General features: G+C 29.8%; 1 protein-coding gene across 4 annotated transcripts in view; it reads right to left on the bottom strand.

Moving 5' to 3' along the window:
• The window catches only part of sprt (PDZ domain-containing protein sprite), a 178,643-nt gene that overhangs the window by 123,773 nt on the left and 31,715 nt on the right, over positions 1 to 23,155 (bottom strand). Inside the window, exon 1 of one of the 4 annotated variants that reach the window (XM_076409731.1) lies at positions 19,228 to 19,377. The exons of 2 other annotated variants lie outside the window; for them this stretch is intronic. The gene's annotated coding sequence lies outside the window, so the exon portion shown is untranslated. Of the gene's footprint in view, positions 1 to 19,227; positions 19,378 to 23,155 lie in introns of those variants that run through there. One more of the 4 variants, XM_076409729.1, reaches the window with a different exon arrangement.

Consider the following 23,155-nt stretch of genomic DNA (forward strand, 5'->3'; position numbering starts at 1 on the left):
AGTTTATTTTTATGACGAAAATTCGAGTGCTTTCTTACATACATATAAAATGTCAGTAATACTTTTTCCGATTTTGCATAAAATCCCATTATGTTCTATGCGAATAGTCAAAATGAAAAAATTATTACCTTTTAAAGTACTGCCCATCAGCAGGCACTGCTGCTTTTTAAAAATATTTTCATTTACTGTAATATAAGGCATATGTGCCGTAGATTTTCACGAATCGTGTAGCAAGTGAGAAAGTATTAATCTGGCTTTAGTTAAAGATGTTTCCAGAGTGATAACTTACGCCATCTATAAGAACCCCATCAAAAAATAATTAGTATAATGTTACTTAACTAAAATTATCCTTTTGTTTAGCATTAATGTCTATTATTAAAACGAGATGTAAAAATGTTAAAATAATGTTTGATAAAGCGTGACGTCACCTGGTGCTAATCAGCGTTTTACCTAATATGTTATATCTTATAATTTTTGTTCTAAAAATCCTAATAATAATCAATTATTATAAATATTATTCAGGTTGAGTGAAAACTAATACTAGCAACACCAATATTTTTGTTTACTAGGTTACAGGCGTTCTAAAAACTCAACGTCCTGTAAAAAAACAAATTAGCTGATAAATTTCGTTAACTATAGCTTCCAAATGCGTAACAATCAAACAGACAACTAAAAAATGGAAATGTGGGCTAATGCTTATTAATATTCATAAGGTTTCGAGGTACCCGTTAGTTCTTTTTTAATTTTGTTGATATCGAAGCAATTCGGAATAATTTTAAATATTTTCTTGATTATTATTATCCTTAGTTCGTCGAAAAAATTCACTCCCTATTTAATATAAGACGCCAAGAAATCGAATATTGCTAAATTCTCATGTCAAACCATTTAACTAGTTACTTCCTGGAATGTGCTGAATAAATAGACAAATTTATTCATCTAAAAAACATTCCGTGGTTTGGTTTTTTGTGCTAATTTGAATTTACAATTAATGTTACGACAGCTTGCTGCTGAACGAATCTCTTTCAGCTGGTTTACTATGTCAAACAATAGACTAATATTTTTTTTGCTTCATTCATGTTTGTAATTTGATTGTTTGATAATATAAATGTAGCCTTCAAGGTACACCCTACTGTAACTATGTACTTCCTATAAATGATGCAATAGGCATTAATTAGCCAATATCATATTTTAAATATCCTTGATAATAATAAACATATATTTAATTAAATGATAATAGATCTAGAAATAAGGTAACATTCAATAAATATTACTAACAAACCGATAATATTTCTGATGTTTGTAGATTATGTTATTTTGTGGTGAAGAAAATACTATAGAAATAAAACAGTAACTTGATAAACGTTACTGAGTCTCTACCCTCAGGAAATTGCTAAACCTATTGAAAAATATTGCCTTAACCGTTGTCCAAGTCTATAACTGTTTAGGCTATGCCTATGCAAAATTAGTGATACAGTTGATTCTTTAAGCATATTTGTTCAAGTGTAATAAAAAATATCTCATTTCAATATGTGAAGCCAGCTCCAATATTATAGACCTGACTTCAATACATTTGAACCAGCTCAATATCAATAGCAAATAAAACATATATTCTCAAAACAGTTCAGCATGTAATACTTCGAATTATTCCCCATTGACCAATATCCTCCAGATTTGATTTACAGAGACTCCTGCATTTTTTTTGAAATAATGGTTTTATAGAGAAATTGTATTTGAGTGAAACTATACTAGTTAGTTGGAAACTCCCAATTTGTCCTAAAATAAAAGATATTGGTTTATCAGTCGGTTTTAAAGCTTATTTGGACTTATGGGGTTCAATTAAGGGCTGGCATTAAAATATCAAATCAACTAGTACAACAACGATGCCAAAACAAAGTTCTTCTGTTAATTACCAATACCTATAGCTACGTAACTAATTAATAACTACACTCGATGTCCTCGACATCAAATAGATTTACGAAGCTACCCAAAATGTCGCCTTAAATCATGAAATAAGGTTACTAAATCATAGTAACAATATAACTACGGGACAACACGCAGGAAATCAAAATATTTAATCGAACCAGATCACATGAACTTATAAACGTATAAACGTATATGTGTCAACTTTATAATCTTAATCTTAAGTTTAGCTTAAGTAGTCTAATTTAATATCGTAATTTAATATCGTACTAAGCATATCTAATGTAAGATAAACATTCAAAAAAAAAATAATCAATAAATCAACAAAAGACCCCATCGGTAAAAAGGACGAAAATTTTTTTCACAACTCAAAGAACCGTTTACATAAATGTCCTGTGTAGTAAATTTTAAAACTTTATGAAAATTTAATATCTCGAAAATCTTGCCATTTTTTTATTACAGTCATATTTGACAAGAAAAATAAGTTATTGTTAATTAACAATTTTTAATTTTTACTTATCAAAAACGGATATAACAAAGAAACACTTTTATTAACTATTTATTTATAATTATCTTTAGAAATAGGAAGAAAGTATCTTTAACGTTGCTAGAAAATTATTATTATTGTTGCTTATATAGATTACATTGCTATAATCTTGACTCCATAAGCTATGACAAATCACGATCTTAGAACGTTAGGGCCACTTATTTATTACCTGAGACGATTTGGAAGCTCTTATTTTTCTTGCATGGATTAAGAAGGGTCTTGAAAGTACAAAATAAAAGATAAAACAACCCAAAAGGTGTATTTAATTCCCATTGGTAATAAATATTAAACAGTGAGTGTGGGCTTATTCATATTTTTTCTGACATAGGGAAAGGGGGTTCAAAAATATGCTAAAAGCGCCTTACGTAATAAACCAACGACTTATTGGCTCAATCTATGCAGTTGGTCATCTTTATAGATAAAAACCAGGAATATTGAAAGGTGAGTTCTACTTTCTTCATACACTGTGTGAATAGGCCGAATAGCAGTTGGAGTACTTGTACATTGTTTCATGATAAAATCATCTATATAGTTTGTAGGTTCTCGTAAAACCATAGGTACAGCAAAACGCATTATCTTTCAGCTATTCGTATAATGGAACTAAACTTAAGTTCTAACTTGGTGCCCTTGACTTATCCTGTGTCGTTATCCTAGTCCCCAACCTCCAAATTTATAATTAAATTTACTTCAAAAGATAAAAAAGCAGCTAGATTATTAGTACCACAAAAATTAGAGCTTATCGGTAGTTTTTATGGTGATTTTAAAATTCAATCAAAGTCAGTGCTCAAAACATTTTTATTGTTAAAAATAATAAATATTTGCTCAAATTATATAACATCACAGACATTTTGTGTAATGAAATTTTGATAAAACAATATCAACTACCATTTAATCTATGATAAACCTCTCATTCATATTATTTTAATGGTGAAGTTTTAAGATAATTGTTTTCGTCGATCGAGATTCATCGATTGATTCAATAGCGCAAAGCCTTATTAAATGAGGTTCTTCCTCAAGAACGCAACAATCAATTTCTAGCTAACATCGCACTACCTGACAGTATTCCTATTTTACGATCATAAAATGGATGATGATGAATTCGTACGAATGGCAACTTAAAAGCCATCTCTGAATTTATTAGCACATCACTCATGCACATCAAATACATTTCTAGTCAGATACGGATTTATTTTCGCCAGGAAGGACTGGTTACACTCCACAAATAAAGCGATATGATGCCCAAGAATACAAATAAGCAACGATACTTCAAGGTAAACGATTATATTCGGTGAGAGATATACGGTAATGTTTTTATTACCATAAAAGGACTCCAGTTTTTTTTTATAAAATACACGTATTTTAATTATCTGCGTTGATTTATAATAATTTCTTGAAATTGCCGTGCTAACTGTGAAGAAATAAACGGATTAAATGTCTCTATTGTCTAATATTTCTCATGATTCGTCCCGTCTGACCTGACATTGCAATTTCCTTATGAAATTCGAAATTGCCGTGGTTCAAACGCGACTCGGTAAAACAGGAAACTGTCAATTGAGGTACAGTTACCGAAGGAATGGTTATATACATACATGATTTAAAACAGTACCTTTGATGTATTCCTTTTGTTTTATTGTTATATACCGCAATATATACGAAGAACATTCAACATATATTTGTGCAGAAAATATGATAATCCAATATAATTGTTTTATTTATTTAATTATCACAGAACATTCTTAATTATTTGGTAACTACGCCTAAAATATCATAATGCACGAATTGGCGATCGAAGGAGGTACCCTCAGCAAGAAAGAGCAAAACTGGGTTCTGATAATGAAAAAAGAATATAGCGGAGACTATAAAAATTTATCAAGTAATAAGTAAATTAACTGCTGAATAAGTGTTCTTCATAATTATACATGAGAGAAATCAAAGATCTTGTAAAAAACAAGCCAAGAATAGCAACGGAGGTTTCAATCAAATCGCGGTTATATATGCTTTTCGTATCTTACAATACTTATTGGATGTGTGAGGATGCGAAACCATTTATCTAATTCTTTTGTTCGTTCGTTCCCTCCATTCCTATTCAACATAGTGATACGTAAAAATATTCAAGAGCTATGGCTTGCAGAAAGCTACAGATTACTTGAGCATTAATTTAAAAAAATAAATCAGTGATATCATTACTGACGTATTATCTGATATTATAAATTACAATAGCCTCAGATTCGAGAACTTGGGAACTGTATTATGCAATAATTAAATAAGTAATAAGCTCTGTTGAACTAATAAGCCCAATCGGTCATGCTGTAGACGCTTATTGCTGCTACGTAGTGTGGACGAAGGGCAATATTATAATCTATATATAAAATTTTTGTGTGATATGCCATACAAATAAATAAATTCCAATAAAACAGAATACGCTCAAATCAAGCCACCAGGAATAGCTATCAGATCGGTGGCACATAATATATAAACAAATATTTTAGGCTCCATTTTCATTGGATCTGGGAGACCTGCTGCCTGATAGAAATAACAGTGTTAGTGAATTAAACTATGCCATGGAGGTCGAGACAAACTCGTTATAGGAAAGAATAATATATGGCGAATATGATTGAGAAGTTCTTGTTTAAGTATTTACCAGCAGGTTTTCCAGGTTTTGGTAAAATATGTCGATACTTGGTCATATATCAGATCGGGGACGGATAATCAGACCGACCCGCTGCCAGCTCAAATTATAACAGAGTAGATTATTCGCCGTTTCTATGGTATGTAAATCGACTACGGACGTGAAATTGTACGTTGTGAGATAAATTTGGCAACGCAGTACTGTAAAATGCCAGCAGAGCAATTTTAAATCGGTAGAAATGTCCTTACGGTTTGTATTTGAAACGATACTAACACAGAAATTCGTTGAGTTAAGATATTGATAAATGTTTTTGATTGATTTTAAGCAGTGTTCTTTAAGATTTTGTATTACTTCCCGTATTGTTCCAATTATTAAAATGTTAGGGTAGTTATGATTTAACGATTAAGAAATAATTATTATCATATAAAGTTATATTTTACTTTATTTGTAGGGACAACTTAACGGATCCGTTTTATAGGAAGGTATATTTAGCCGTGAAGGAAAAACAGGATATATTCCAAATTTTCATCCCAACACAGATAAACAAAATTCTAGAATAACAATAATCATCTGTGCTCAGTTTAAAAGGTCTTTAGATTTTCGCAAGCAGCCTTTTCAGATTCATAATATAAACATCAATCAATGCATTTTAATTTTAAGAATTTGAATTAATTTGATTAATTTGAAAAATTGTTCTTGCTTCAGAACTGATAAGGCCCTAGAGACATAGCATATCAATGTATTAGAGATAATTATAAAATATATTAAGATTTTTCTGTAAATTTTATTATTTATTAACTTCGGATACATTTCCGACTTCTGATTTTATTAGAAAATGCATTTCTTCACAAAGCACTAACCGATTATTGCGGGTAATAAATATATTAATTTGTCCATCAAAAGTTAAAGTGAATTTCTCATGTGTGGATTTTTAATCCTCATATGGGACACGAAGCAAAATAGAAATCACTAGATTAACCAAAGCCATAGAAAACAAATTTAATGATAGTTTGAGATAAATACATTCACTAACTCTTTTAAAGATCGAATAGAAGAATAAATAAGTAAAGAACGATGCAAATTTATTGTTTTTGAATATACATTTTAGGTGAAAAATATGAATAAATGATAAAAATTAATACATAAATGAAGTAATGAAAATATGTAGATAAAACGCAAATAACTACATAATTCTCCTAGATAGAACACATGGCACAAATAGAAGAAATTATAAATTATTAATAACAATTTGATAAATATTTTAAATGTTTAACGATTAATACAATAAAATTTGTAACTATATGACAATTTATTCTTTGAACATTTTATCAATTATTTTATTTATTTACATTTTAGACCTAAGTTTTGAGAAGTCAATAGTACATTTAATAATTATAAATACATTATTTTAATATAATTTTTACATTGTAAAAAATATTGTAAAATTAAGCACTTTACTGAATTGTTTTCGCTATTGTTTTAATTAATTCACATTAATTAATATATATTATTTATTCATTTAATTATTTCATTTAATAGTCCATGTTAATGACGACGAAGAGGACAAACGTCCTCTTAAGTTGTTGCAGTTGTGAAAATAATCTTACTCATGATACTTTTGTTGTAATGTTTAGTGATGTAGCAATTTAAAATTATTAATACTTTGTTGATTATTAAACTTAATGTAAATTAGTTTTAGTTAAATGTCATTTAAAAGAGTTCAGTGAGTATCAGTTCTTGAGATAGTTTTGCATATAATTCAATATGTTTTAATATACAGAAATTTATTACTAATATTAATGTTATATATAATATATATTTCTGATCTATAAGATCTTATATTGAAAATATTATCGAAACAAGCCTTAGTATCATCAACATATCATTTTCAAGTTATTCTGTTTAGCCTATTATAAGAAAAACATGATTAACATTATAAATTATGATTGAATTTGGAGTTTTGGTAAAATATGTCGATGCGTGCTCATATTTCAATATTATTTTATGACATGTATGTAAAATGCAGTTTATACAACGAATGTTTTAATACAGACTATTTAACAAACGAATTGTCTTATATTAGGGCATACAAAAGAATGGGTGCATATCTTCTGGAGAAGAGCTTAAGATTTAAATGATGAAAGATATTGTGGCGTACATATTTAAGTATTAAGCACTTAATTAATAGGAATAGAGTTTGCTAAATAATAAGAAACTGCGATAAAAACTACCACAATAATCAAAACGTAAACTATACCAACATTCCTCATTTATTATGTTTATTAACAATTATTATATCATTATAACATCTAAAGATATGTACCACATGTAATAACGCAAAGATATGACCATGGTATCGCCATCAAATTAATTAATAACAACTAGTCCGTTAACTTACTAGATAATAATTGAAACATGTGCATCCATAAATGGACTATTTTTCAAGATACAACAGAATTTTACTTAGCATCACAGTATCATTAGTGTTATATACAATATTATTCTTCCAGCAAATATTTTCTCTTTATAAAACTTTGTAAAACATATAAAAACAAACACTTGTGCAAACGCATATATTGTACTAATCTTGATCTTCTCTAATAGATTCATTTGATCTATATATTAGGCCTATAATAGTATTAGGCCTATATTAGTATTGTCCATAAGAACTTTTTCATATTTTGAGGCAATTTATGGATTCCATGAGAGTATCCACGAATTGACTTATTTTTAGGTATATTCATAAGAAGTGAAGTACTGCCCAGATACTTCAGGGCTGATATATTGACACAAACATGTTTTCGCTGGTTTTGTCTTCAACATGCCGAGAATTATCATGCTGAAGAATAACATTGTTGTACCCTTGCTCGTATTCCGGCCGTTTTTAGCGCAGTGCTCTTCTCAAACCTATCAATTGTAATCGACAGCTATCCTCATTGCTGATTTCATCGAGTAATGCCTTCATATTTTTTTCTGGCTGTGGAGAACACTCTTTGCCTTCGGTGTCAAAATCACCATTTTTAAAACGTCGAAGCACTCACACGTTGAAATCGATGGAGTATAGTGGTCATAAGCGTCACACAACATTGAATGACTTTCCGCCGCCTTTTTCTTCAAGTTGATGTAAAAAAGTAAAAATAAGTTCAACGCAATAAAAATATTATATAAAAAGTAATTGATAGGCCTGATAGTTAATTTACAAAGTACAGCCAGTAAGTATTAACCAGAACCTCATTTGTCTTCAAAATTAAACCAATTATGTGTGAATATTAATTGCACAGAAATAAAAGAAATTAAAAAATATATCTGCTTCGATCTCAAAAATGTCTTGAAAGCAGTTGCTCGCAATTTTTTTTTTATAACATCTTTATTACTTTATTAGTACAATCTTAATTTACAATTAATTTATTACTACTTTTCCTATGTACTTGGATTAATTCACAAGTAAGACGAGTGCGAGAAAATACAGCAGTATGTATTCCTCAATTATAAAATTATAATTATTTATTAATTATTACCTTATAGGTATAGTTTACACTAAATGTATACACTTTATATAAGTTCGTATGGTTTTTGTTCGCTTCAATCTCCTGACATCCTGCGCGCTGTCCAGCAGTTGTATTGCTTCCAGTATGATGTTCCAGTTAGTATGATTTAGCAATCTTCTTTCGTGTTTCAAGGCAAACTCTTGGATAACTTCGCAAATCCATTTGATTTCCAGGTCATCGTGCAGTTCTTCATTGGTTACATAGCGATAGGCATTCCTAATCAATCGAAGAACCTTGTTTTGACAGCGCTGTATGACTAGTTGATTTGAATTTTTAGTGCAACCCCATATTTGCACCCCACAGGTCCAAATTGGCTTTATAATTGTATTATAGATCAACCTATTTGATTTTGAGATCAAGTTGAGAGTATCTTCCAACTAACCAGTATAGTTGTTTTATTTTGGTTCTAATGTGTTTTGCTTTTTGTCTAACGTGATGCTTCCAATTTAATCAAGAATGATTCCAAGGTATTTAGCTGATTCTGCTTGAGGAATAGGGCATCCATTGAGTGATGTAATTAAATTTTTATTATTTTAATAATAAAAATTTAATAATAAATTTAAATAAAATTAACGTGGACAGATTTGGAGCTATTAAGTTGAATTTTCCAATCTTTCGTCCATTTGCAGATTTTGTTGACTGCCATTTGCACTTTTTCTATTGCCCTAGGCAGAGATATATCTTTTGCCATAATAATTGTGTCGTCAGCAAAGGTTCCAAGAAGTGTTTCTTTTGTTGTTGGAATGTCAGCAGTGTAGAGCAGATACAGGAGAGGTCCTAAAACGCTACCTTGTGGAACTCCAGCCGAGATATTTTTAAATGTCGAGAACGCCATTTCGTGCGATACTCTAAATTTTCTTCCGATTAAATATGACTCCAGCAATTTACGATAGTTACGCGATAACAATTTGCTCATCTTACAGATTAATCCCAAATGCCAAACCCGATCAAAAGCTTAATTGCTCGCAAATGCATTTTTTCTTAAATTAAAATTGAATCTGTCAAATTCTACAAAAAATTTTATTTAACTTTCCAAAGAATCACAAACTAATTATATTTGGCACAAATAAAAGTTGGCATACTTTTATCATCCCAATGTGAAACTACCCGAGAAATTCAAATAAAGGATCATTATGATAATGATCAAATTAAAAGAAAAATAAACTGAAGTTCAAGGCAAAACAGACCGTCCGAAAGCATAAATAAAACATAATCTCCAGTCGACTTGATTTATGTAGCATTATTGTAACTAAAATGGTATTTTAAATTAGTCTATTAGACAGATAGCAAGGAAAGAAAGTTATGGGACTTTAAACTTAAGAGATACATATATATTAACTGGGTCGTCTGTTTTTTAGGCGAACTTTTCAAAATATAATGGATGCTCCAATTGTCTAGTCAAAACAAGTTCTAATTTATTCATAAATCCAAGAAACATCAGAGCAGTATAATATATTAACCGTAAAATATTCATTGAAGCAATATTTGTAAATTTTCTAAAAAAAGTAATAAAAATATTAACGTGTATATTAACATTTTAAAAATTGTGTGTGTACTTTATATCATTAAAATGAACACAATGGAATTTAAATTAGAAAATTCTAAGTAAATTGGTACGAAAGATCTCAAAGATGATATCTGACCATCTCAGACTGAATAAAATGATTGCTCATGTAGGGTAGTAGATCCAGTCTAGATACATTTCAATTGATAAAAAACAAACTAAACCGTCTATTGCTTTGGCATTAAAGGCTGCATCGCTAGAATTGCTAGAATTCTATATTTGCTCTTTATGATATGTTGTCAAAGCTTTAAGAATAAAACTAGAGTTCAGATCAAAGTTTACTTTCTAATAACTTTGGTTATTTCTATTTATTTATTTTATTTTATTACATATCAAAGTAGTAGTACAAATCAATAATGTTCATAAAGTTAAGATATATATCAAAAGAATATTTTTAAAAGAAATATATTTATATTAATATTATAACTGTGTAATACTATATTGTAAATAGATAAATAGGTTTAGGTAGGTATTAAGCTAAATTGTGTGTATATAGTAGAATATAAAATACGTGTAGTAGATGGGTTAAATAAGGTTTTTGTTTATTTTTATTTAGTTATTACAACGATTATTATGTATATATGTTATTTCAAAATTTTTTTTTCTGTTAAAAATCTAAGTTTGATTATTTTTTACTTTTTAGTGAGTTCCTTATTTATTCTTTGAAGTCGTTCATATTTTTTAAAAATTTATTTTTCTCTGTTTAGTGTTAGCTATTTACTCAAAAAATTATGCAGTTATTTTATTAAGTATTACAATGAGTAGGTAAATTAAAGGTGAAGCCCATATGAGGAAAAATCGGAATAAAAAAAACAATGAACCAAACCAAACTGGAACAACAAAATCGAAAGGAGTTCAACCCGCGACCTCCGCGTGTGAGCTGAATGGTCTAACCACTACAGCATAGAGGCAATTTACTGTATTTCTACGGCTTTTCGTATGATATGGTTATTGTTTAAAAAGGAAACTGAACGAATTTTCCACTAAACGACTTTGGTAAGCAAACCCTTACTAAAAACTCCTGAAAAACCCCTGCTTTCATCATCAGCTTATTTAAATAACCTCAAAGTATATAATTGTTGTACTGTATGTTCCCATAATATTTAAATAATATCCTATAACTCTTAACTATTGACGAGTTGCGTCTTTCGATACATCATCTCAGCAATTATATTATAAACAAATATCTCATTATTTTAGATAAAAAAATATGTGAAAACATTGTACATACTTTTGAAATTTGAGGGTCTCCCTCGATTTCCGCGGATTCCACCATCAGATCCTAACTTGGTTCTAATGGAATCACTTTGGAAGTACACTCTTTCAAATAAAATAAGAATTTTTAAATCGGTACACAATTGATGGAGAGATTTGTGAACATATATAAAAAATATATATACAGCTGAACATAGAACCTCCTCCATTTTTGAAGTCCATTAATAAAAGTGGTCAAAACTTAATTGATATATTATATTTTGTAGACACGAGGATCCTTTCAAACATTGAAAACTCTCGATTATGGAACCGGACATCCTTGAAATTTCTGAATAGTGTCCCACCTTTTCTGTTTAGGCTCACCCGGTGGTCGTTTTTCATTTACGTGAAGTTACCTGGAGATATAAGTAATCTTCTTCGTAAATCTTGATTTATCTGATGCATTTTAAGACATGTTCTAAAAGGTCTTATAAATTAAGATTCATATTTTTTGAAAAATGTATCTAATGTATATTAAATATTTGTTTATCAATATCATTAATTTAAGTAAGTATTTAAATATCAGTAAAAAATATTAGAGAATGCTATTATTTCGGATTAATATTTAGTAAAATAATTTGAGTCTAATGCGTTTTAAATAATTATTTTTTATTTCTAAACCATGGACCAATAAATTATATATTTATATATCATATAATATTGAAAAACCTACAAATATCTCAATATTTTTCATTTAGTTTGTATTAAATATCAATATAAATGAACGTATGTAATATAAAAAATTAAAGTGAAATAAAATTACTGCAATGAAAATAAGGCTTACCAGAACAATTATGTAGCACGTCTCTGACAGCAACAAGATTATTAAAATAACTAAGAAAACCTAAATAACTCACAAGCAATTGCAATCTTTTTTCTTGTTTCTAATATGTGTAGATATTTCAGGCTGAGTGTTAAACATATACCAAGAATATTACATAAAACATTTGTAAATAGTTCTAGTAATACAAATAGCAAATTCATAAACTATGAGGAAATAAATATATGTGATATTTTTTCTCTTATGTACACATACATAGGTAAGAAAGTTTGCTATTTCAAGTTTCTCAACTTGATTTCATTATCGCTTATTGATCGATGACCTTTTGCTACTTATCTGGTAAAGTTATACTCACTGTAAATATTCTAGAATTTCTGTTTTCAAGACGCAATAACTTCTAACTGATTAAATACTTTATTATCTCTCTAGAATTGTCTAGGAAATATTATCTTTAAATCTATCCATTAGGAAAAATTTAATTTATTTTTCCACAGCCTTGTTAATATATATGTTAATGTATTTTCTGGGCTTTGTTCTCAGTTGTGTTTTCAACTTAAAGAATAACTTGTCAAGTTCTTTTCCTGGTTGTGCGTATCTACTCATTGATTTATTTTAGACAATTAGTTCTTATTCATGAATAAATCAGCCTAAGATTCAGGATAGACTACCATACCCAGCTATCCGGCAACTAACTAAACCGTCGAGACAAACATTGTATGAAAATTTAAAACAGAAGAATCCTATTTTTACCCGGATATTCTTATGTAATTTGATATCAATCGACGGAAGTAAGAAAGGAGCGTAAAAAACAATTAAGAAATACCTAATTAAATATGCTAGCCTTTTGAGGTGGTGTTAATAATACAACTTCTCTGTTTTTAGTTATGGTGGAAATGTAATATATCTTTCCTCAATATTATTATTCACAAGCAGAAACTTACAAGTTGAGAAAATGAATCAATCATCTGTAGACTAATTTGAATACTCTTACAATAAATTAATTTAATTACCGTTAAAAAAAAGATACTTGAAATACTTTGAAGGCAGAAACTGAGAGTATAAAATATCTAAAACTATATTAATATACACATTCGAACTAATAGCAATTAATAATATTAATTGTTATTGATCGTCCGATTATTATTACCTTATTAGTACTTGTAAAATAAGTTTTATAGCAACTTTGTCGATATAAATTACCCGTAATATAGTAATATATGGAATGATACAACACACAACTCCAAATAACGTAACTACCAGTAACTGTTTCGCGTCAAACAAGTGTTCAGGACACGAACAACGTCATCTTACCTTTTAATAGTATAAAATATTCTACGTTAGCCTCAATACCCTTGTCGAGTAGACCAGTTCATCCTGTTTCGGTTAAGCAAAGAACAAAGTATCTATTGCTTAATAGTGTTTTAATGACTGAAGATGGGCTTGTAGTAACGTTTCCGCAATTTCAAGGTTTTTCGCGATTAACTTTTTTGTGTTTTAACTCAAATTTTATTTAAAATAATGTAAATAATTCACCAATTTTGTAACGCGGTAATAATTATAGTATATTCAAAGTTTTTTAGTAATGCGTCGTGGATATTTGTGACGTCGAAACATTACAATGTTGCCGCATCAACTCTGACTTTTAGTTCCGTTTGGTTTTGACATACAAAAAAATTCTAATCTTAATAAAATAAGTGAACAAATCTGTTATCAAATATAATTTATTTTAACATTATAGAACATCTAATACATATATTATCGAAGAACTTTTCGATGTTTCCTTCGATGGTGTTTGCTTGGCAAGTTATCTTGGTACCACTGTATTTTTATTTCTACTGCTACTACCTGTGTACACCATTCTTGATAAAATTAATCACTGAATTCTGTCTAATGCATTTACCATATCTACAAAACAGTTAGTATTCATTCTCTCCTTATAAGTTCTAAACTAATGCTTATGTTTAATTTTGAACAATTACAATAATATCTGTGCACACAAATCTTGCATGTCCCTAATTCTTTTATGTATACTTTCCAGAGAGACAATTTTCTCCAAAATAATTTTACTAAATTATGTATATATCCATAAAATAGTTTGTGTACTTACTGTTCTTATACATTTCGTATATTTGGTCTCATATAGTGCCAATATCAAGATGGTCAAGATTCGTCACCCACTTTATATGTAGACGGGTTTCCTTGGGTGAATCTAACGTATTATTCTCCGTTTTGTAATCGATGTTACTACAGTATCTACACTAATATTTAGCACGGCAGCAACCTGATAAAACACATTTTCAATAATACTGGAGGGACTTATATTATTTAATATCATCAATAATTACCTCTCGAACGGAATTTACCGGCAAAAGAGCGCTTCCGTTCATTTTCGAAATAACCTATTAATGTCGCAACCAATTTATGACCAATTTATGATTTTTATGATATCTATTGTTTTTTGCCATTTTCAAACGAAATAATATGATATATTACGGAACGACTTAAAATTTATCAAAATATCAAAATAATGTTTGCCGTTTTGTAACCTGTAATAATTGTAACTAATATTTTGAATAAATTAGCGTACATCTGACAACTGGATGGCGACAAGTTGTCAGACGTATGCAAAATTCTTAAAAACAATAGTGATAAGAGGTTTTAATTCTTACCTATAAATTATTGTTTCTGTATAATTAACTGTAGTTTTTAGATATAGTATAATGTTGTAATAAATTATATTTCGTAACATTTTTGTTCAATTATTTCATTTAGATTAGAATTATTTTGTATGTCAAAGCCAAACTGAATTAAAACTCAAAGTTGATGCGGCAACATTGTAATGTTTCGACGTCACAAACATCCACGACGCATTACTAAAAAACTTAGAATAGACTGTATATATTAATGGTAATAAGTAATAAATATTAAACAAAATTGCCCTGACAATTTTTTTTTATATAAGGACGAATGGATGTTTAAATCCCAGTTTCCTGATAGATGGATGTAAAGTCGCATATACAGGAGATGAACAAAATAATATGAACACCTAACAAATACACCAGATGCATTTATTAATAAAGGTTTGAACCATTACTTGCTTTTAAAATAGCTGCAATTATTCGTAGAGCGTCTGAATATTTCCAAAGGAATTTTGGCCTATTCTTGTACCTAAACATCCGCAGCCAATTACTTCAATGATGTTGGAGACGGAAATCTACTCCTCACTCTTTACTCTTAAATTGTCCATAACGTTTCAACTATGTCTGATCATATTCTGATGTTGCTCAAATCAAGACTGTTGGCAGTGTTTGGTAGTAATATGCTTATCACAGTAAGAACTTTATCATTGAGGATATGTGGACCAGATGAATACCACGATATTGTCGCCCAAATCATAACGGATCGTAGGTTTCTTTTGTCGTTCACAATACACAACTAAATCCGATGGTTAGTAAGAAACTATGTATGTTGATTTATTGGACCATATTATTTCAATCATTAAGTGTCCAGGTTTATGATCGTTGTACCATTCTTTTCGCAGCGTAGTCTTCCGTTATAAGGGGTCTCGCAATCGCAGCCCTTACATGGATTTGAGGAGCTTTGCCGTATTGTTCCTGTCGAAACAGTATTTACTCAAGTAAGTGTTGTGTTCTGCTATAAGATTTGCCGCGACTGTTTCAAGTTGCCTAACCACAATTCTTTTAGATGTTCATCGTTCTTTCAGTTTCAGTCATATTCGGATTTCACTCACAACTCCTCTTTGTCCATGATGTTTTATCATATTTTGTGTATGCCGTCATTATTATAGTTATTGTAGCTAGTGAAACGTTAAACAATTCAGTTGTTTTCGTCACAGGCGTTCCTGCTAACCTAGAACAAACGATTTTCCCTATTACAGTCTGAGATATAACACATTTCGCCATTCTTGATTTTACTTCGCAGAACAAATCCTATAATATACTGAAATATAAGCTACGACACTTCGCATATAAACTGAATAATATATACGCGTAGCATTATTTACACGAAAGCAGTATTGCGAACATGCATTAAGTTATTTTGTATTGCATGGTGTTCATATTGTTTCGTCTATCCCCTGTATCCAGTAATACTTGTTCCACGAATCCATTTTGCAGCGTATTTAAAACATAAAAGTTCATATAATATTGTAGATATAAAACTAACGTTTTGTATTCGTTAATTTTCGATATATTTCGCTTTTTCTACATGTAAAATTGTATATTTTCTATGAGAACGCCAGTGTCAGAAATGGAGTGCTCTTTTTCATTATGGAAATTTCAATGTTAAAGTTGTACCTCGCCTTGTATAACCCCCGATATAACGGCAGAACTAATCAATAAACATTTTGGAACAATTTGCATCAATAAAATCGCTGCCGAAACAAAATTAAAGCCAGTTTAATGCAATAATGTACAAAAATATCGTGGTCCTTGTCTGAAAAACCTCCACAAACACTTACAAAGTCAAGGAAGCTGGCAAGGATAAGGCGCTAAGTGTTTGATGTTATTGGAAATGGATTGTCCATCTTGAGCTGCTCGAAACTAGCCAAACCATCAATTTTTAGACCATACACATTTTTAGTGACTCGGTAAAAAACTGTTTTGGATGCAAAGTTTTGACGAAGTCATCCTGTAGCATCTTCCTATATATCGTGCAACTACTGTTTGTTCCAGCTTCGCCAAAACAATGTTAATGGTGTAAAATTGGCTTCGAAAAAGGCTTGTACAGTTTATTCATGTTTTTTTTATCCAGAAATCTCATAAAGTACTACAGTGCCGAAATTATGGTTTGTAGAAGGTGCTACACTCTTCTATTAAAATGTACTGTTCCATAAAATTTAAGTAATCCCATTTTCAGACATATTTCCCGACATCTATCAAAATTCTGTAGACACGTTTATAGAGAATTGAATATCTATACATCAAAATGATTTATTTAAGTTGTCGAATCATCGATCGGAAAATCGATCCGGACCAGACACTTTTCACTTGACGTATTAAAATATTTTGAGGTCGACCTATTTGGTATACAAAAATAATTAACAAAAACCTAATTATCAAAGAAAAAACACGAAACAGGTGTTTTCACGTATTCTTTAATACCATTATTAATTAATAGCATTTTTTGCAAATAATTTTAAAGCCGTTTTTGCAGCGAAACAAAAAGCCTGAGGCCGGCATTTTTTTTCGTGAAAAACAACGTGCACGAGTAAAATCTCGAATTCGTGCTATCAGGTCGCTGGCCCCTGTGATGTTGCCACAGTTCAAGATTTTCTCATCGGACAAAGGAAAAACCATAATTATCTTTCCATGTAAATGGCCAAAGTACTTAGTTACAAGCTTCGGGTGTACTGAATTTGAAGCAAAAATATCACTGTGGATGTACCTTTAATGTCTTGTTAATTACCCGTAATTTTAAATCTATAAAATGGATTCATACCTACAATTAAAAGTTTTTATTACTGTATATAGAGGCAATTCTTGAGGAATCTGGTAGCTCCAGAACAATTTTTAAGAGATATAGACTCGTATCTAATACATTGTAATGTAAAGGATGATTATGAATTATCATTAAAATGGAAAACATAATATATTTTAATGTATATAAAGAGGGATAATCGTCTGCTTAAATGCCTTAAACTTGGACTTCATTAAAGTAGAATTAATGTTCTAAAAACTGAAGACGATTTTTTGTCCTTCAAAAATGAAATTGAGCAGCCTTTAAGGCAATTAATCTATATTGGAGTCTACAGTAATGTTATCAACCCAAATTTATATCCTTTTTTAATTCGTTTTCCATTTGTCGTCACCAATTTTCAATCCTTCGTCCATAGTTTCATATATTTCTTGAACCTATTTCAGTCATAATATCTACAGCGTTTTTTATTAATGACTCTACAGATTTGCTGAATTTTAATTGGTATGATATATTCAACTTTTGCATCTTGATGTTCGGGTAAATATAGATGTACTAGTGAATAAAGGTTTTGTAGAACTAATTATGTTAATAACAATAAATATAATATATATTAATTTAAAAATATAAGCTCAAGTTCGCGTCCTATCGAAAAAACGATATTGGCTCAGCAGCACCATCATTTAATCATCGATACATTTACGCACTTCTTTACCATTCGATCCATTCAAAGTGCAACAACGTTGTTATGCAAGCGGATGATGATCAGTTTTGCAATTCGTTGTTTTATATAAATCCTTCTAGTAATTGTTTTTTTAACGAAATAATTACTTGTAAATCGCTGAAACCAAAACGGACATTTGGGATACGACAAAACAGCATCACTATAAGTTTCCAAAATTATTTGATTTGAGTGTTCCACAATTAGCGTCTCTATACGCTGAGTTACTCAAGAATACTAAATTGCAAACTGTTATTTTGCATACAGAAAGGTCAAAATCATCGAATTCAAAAAATAGGTTACATTGTTCAACACTTGTTTAAAATGATAACTTTTACCAACACATATATATGACCAGAATGCAGATGCAAGCATATAATGGGAAAGCTCTAAATGCCTTTTTTAATTAATTCTGGTTTTTGTCATAATTTATTAAGTCTTTTAAGTATAAAATTAAATATAAAACCTAACTTTACTAAAGAATAATTTTCACTAAAATCAATATACCTGCAAATCGTGTAGCAAACGTTATTTTATTTGATTTCTAGGTTATAGTCGTTGAAATTGTGAAAGTTGACTATAAAAACACCAATACAAGTTGAGAATTTATATTGTATATTAAGTGTAAATATTGAACATTATTGAACATAAAAACAGCTATTCTCTCTTGTTTTTCCGTAGCCGGTAATTTTCTGGTTAATTAACTATTAATTGGACCAGGCACGTTCTAATATATATTGGAGATACGAAATTAGATGTGCAATTTTATCACTCATTAAACATAAAATTTCTAATTTCTATAAAGCCAAATAAATTATCTCAATTACCGTATATTTGTTAAATTTGCCAACGTCGCTGTCTTGAGGCCGGATCTGCAAGGTTAGAGTTCAGGTCGTTCTTCTCTCTTCAGTTCGTGAAGTCTTTATGGTTTAATATTATGGTGAATATTTATGGTTTAGTTAAGGAAAAAATCGTGGCTTTGTGTTGGTTCGTTAGAAGCGGATATTATATCGGCGAAAACAATTGAATAACGGTAGGTCGTTTTGGCAGTGATATTTTTGTGCTTAGTAATGGATCGAAGTTGAGTGGACTTTACGTCGCTTGCTATATCGAATATGGCTTGTGACTACCAACAATTCCTTTAATTGTATTATTTGATTTCCGAATATAAGAAATACTATTGACTTACTTGACAATAGAATCAAGACTAAATCTAAAAAGGGTAAAATAATAATGTAAAATAACAGAGGTTGAATAAAATAATACGAAAACTTGACATATACACAATATTTATTTATTAATAAGATATTGAGTAGCGTTAGAAACTATCGACTGAAAACAGTCGAAACAGTCAATAGTCAAAAAACTAGCAGTAAAAATAGCAAAAAATAACAGTCAGCTAACAGTAATTACTAATTTCAGTCAAATGCACGGTTCGACTGTTTTGTCAAATTCGTGATGTCAGACGAAGATCTACGAACCTTTTCCTGTATAAATTGTGAGAGACGAAAGGACGGAGATAATTGCTTGGAGCAATTAATTTTATACGTGGTTAATTTTCCAACGGTAGTATGAAAGAGACGGAGATGTACATATTCCTTCACGTACTAACTTTAGAAAACAAAAGGAAAAAAATAATTACTGAGTACTATTATCATGCAATTAATAATTTCATTTTAAACGAAGTAGAATTACTTTTATATTTGAATTTTCTGTGGATCCCTAAAAAGAAATGGAATTTTTCTATGGAGTGGAATAATACCCCACAAACGTTTTTTCGTATTTTAATATGTTAATTGCTATTTTCAAATAATATATTATAATAAATACAGACAATACAGTAGAACTTAAACAAAACCTAAATGCTAAGGATGTACAATAAAATTACAAATAAAATTAAAGATTTACCTAATCATAGAAAAAAAACTCATTTATGATATAATTAAAAATGATCGCACAATAACTACTAGAACTTTTTTAAATAAAGTAAATATTTATTTGTTATTTAACGCAAATATTTTTTAACAATAACAATTAATGTTTATCATTCACAATATTAATCTTTTTATTCTATTATATTAATAACCTTGAAAAATATCGTTCCAAAATGCTGCTATATTAATATACAATATATTGTTATTTAGAAGCAAACTACTAAAAAGAATATAAAACTATATATATTACATATAAGCCTATGTAAGCATAAATTGTGTATACTAAATTCAAGGTCGCGACTAGGACGATAGAGCAAGAACGTTAAAAATCAGTCGAATGACTCTAGCAGAACCAAAAATATTAACTAAAAGTACACGACTGAAACAGTCGATAGTAAATAGTAACAAAATCAGTCGAACCGAAAATAGCAACTGAAAACCGACGACAGAAACAATCACTGGTATAAGGTAGTAAAATCAGTCGAACCAAAAATAGCGACTGAAACAGTCGATAGTAAAAAGTAGTCAATTACTAAATAGTCGATAGTCTATTTCAGTCGATAGTTCCCAACACTAGTCTTGAGCCACTATTTGCTTTTAAAATAGCTGCAATTCTGGAATAGACTCGTAGAGCGTCTGAATAGTTTACAATGTAATATTGTATAGAACAATATTCCAATAATATAACAGGTATAGGTATACAATTTCAATTCCATATATACCATTCCTGTACTAAAACTTCCACCATTTGCGTTAATGATGTTTGAGATAGAAATTAACTGCTCTTGAATATCATAGAATATGGCACTGTTTGGCAACAATATTCATTCTGGTCATAGTAAGAATTTTAAAGTAAGTCGGTCTGTGATATGATTGGCAGGACCAACTGTATATTACTATTGCCACCCAAATCATAACGGAACTTCTCCCATGCTTAAATGTAGGAAGCAAGCAGTCCGCATCATAACTACTTTTGCAGTTCGCCATACATAAACCCTGCCGTTTGTAAGAAAAAATGTAAACAGTCATTCATCGGACCATATCTCATTCAAGTCTCCAGGTCTTATGATCCTGGCAGTACTCTTTTCGCTTCCATTTCGTTTAGCAACTGCAGCCCTTCCATAAATGTTAGCAACATCTGAGAGATCACTCATTTCACCGTTCGCTTTATTTAAATAATCGCAAAACAAAGCGTATAATACACTAAATTATAATCTACGCATTATTTTCACAGAAACAATGTTCTCAACATGCCACAAGATGTATCTATATTGCATATTATTTTGTCTGTCCCCTATATATAACTAAACAAGGCAGCATAGTCCGCAAATGGTGGAAAATCATCAGATTTGGGGAAATAAGTCATGCGTAAACTGAAACTAACTCGCATCTGCTCTAAAGGCCATTGTAATGGACAATTTATGATGGTCATATAGAAGGAAAAGGCAACCGTCAAACCTTTAATCTGACGTAATTAGATTATATAGATATATTATCCACGTGTTTACGGTCCGCTTTACCGACATATGGGTTATATAGACGTATTTATAACGTTTCAGTAAATTTAGCTAGGTACACGGCGTGAATACATGCCATATGTCCCGTCCACATATCACCCAGAATAATTTCGTTCTGGAAACGAAAAGGTGATTGTTAACACATCACATTTATTAACTCAAAAAAGAGTAATTCAATTGCTTGATATATGCCAGAGGAGTATAAACAGTAATTAATAATCACCGTAAAGGAAGAAAATTAAAATTATTTTGGTCAGAATAGAAATACTAGGATTTTTTTCAGAAATATTAGAAGAAATATTAATAAATTATTCGTTTTAATCAAATAATTATAAACAAATCAAAATTAAAATATTTGTTCATTAAATATCTCCCCTTGTATTTATATATAATATCCTATCTATCCTTATATATAATATCTATTATATATATATATATATATATATATATATATATATCTGTATATATATATATATATATATATATATATATATATATATATATATATATATCTGTATATATATATATATATATATATATATATATATACATATATATATATATACATATATATATATATACCGAACCACCTAATTCGAATGCTTATCTTATATTCGGTTTTTTATATTCTAAACTTATTTCATTCCCTTTAATATAATCCCTATTCGACACAATAACATTTACTGTGTTTTTTGTCCTCGAGTTTAGTTTTTTCGAATTTATTTTAAGGAATGACCAAAGTTTGGTGGAGTTAAATCAGGTAAATCAGTTGGTTGAGGAATATGGGTTAATTTTTTATGAGAAAGTCGCGAAGAATCAATGTTGTATGAAAAGGAGCATAGTGACAAAAACAAGAGCTAGAATAGCCCATAATATAAAAGCTACTGTATTTGGATCAGGGAAAAATAATTTCGATAATTGTGGCTTTATTATAGGTGCCCGTTTACCCAGTTAAAGGTTGTTTCGCATTGAAAATATCGATTTCAGTATATCATTTCGACACGTTCACTGCCGCTGAAGTCGCAAACCGTTTAGTTTCATCACTGACCGTCGGTACTTTTAGGTATTAGTGGAAGTTCTCATTTATAATATGCCATGGGGCATCAACAATACCAGAAAGAACTTTGTTTTTATAAGTGTGAATCATATTGATGTTGAATTTGTCTGTACAACCCCGTAGTTTCACACTGGCTTGGGTATGCGGATATATATTTTTTTATTATTTAATTATTACATTGTTACTAGTCGTTTCCGACTAACCTACAATTGGTCTTTATGATAACTTAAATCTAGGTATATAACTA

This window comes from Rhynchophorus ferrugineus, unplaced genomic scaffold (assembly GCF_030347505.1).
Source record: "Rhynchophorus ferrugineus isolate W39M unplaced genomic scaffold, kcgeb_rfMv2 rfM7, whole genome shotgun sequence".
In the NCBI taxonomy this organism is placed as follows: Eukaryota; Metazoa; Arthropoda; class Insecta; order Coleoptera; family Curculionidae; genus Rhynchophorus; species Rhynchophorus ferrugineus.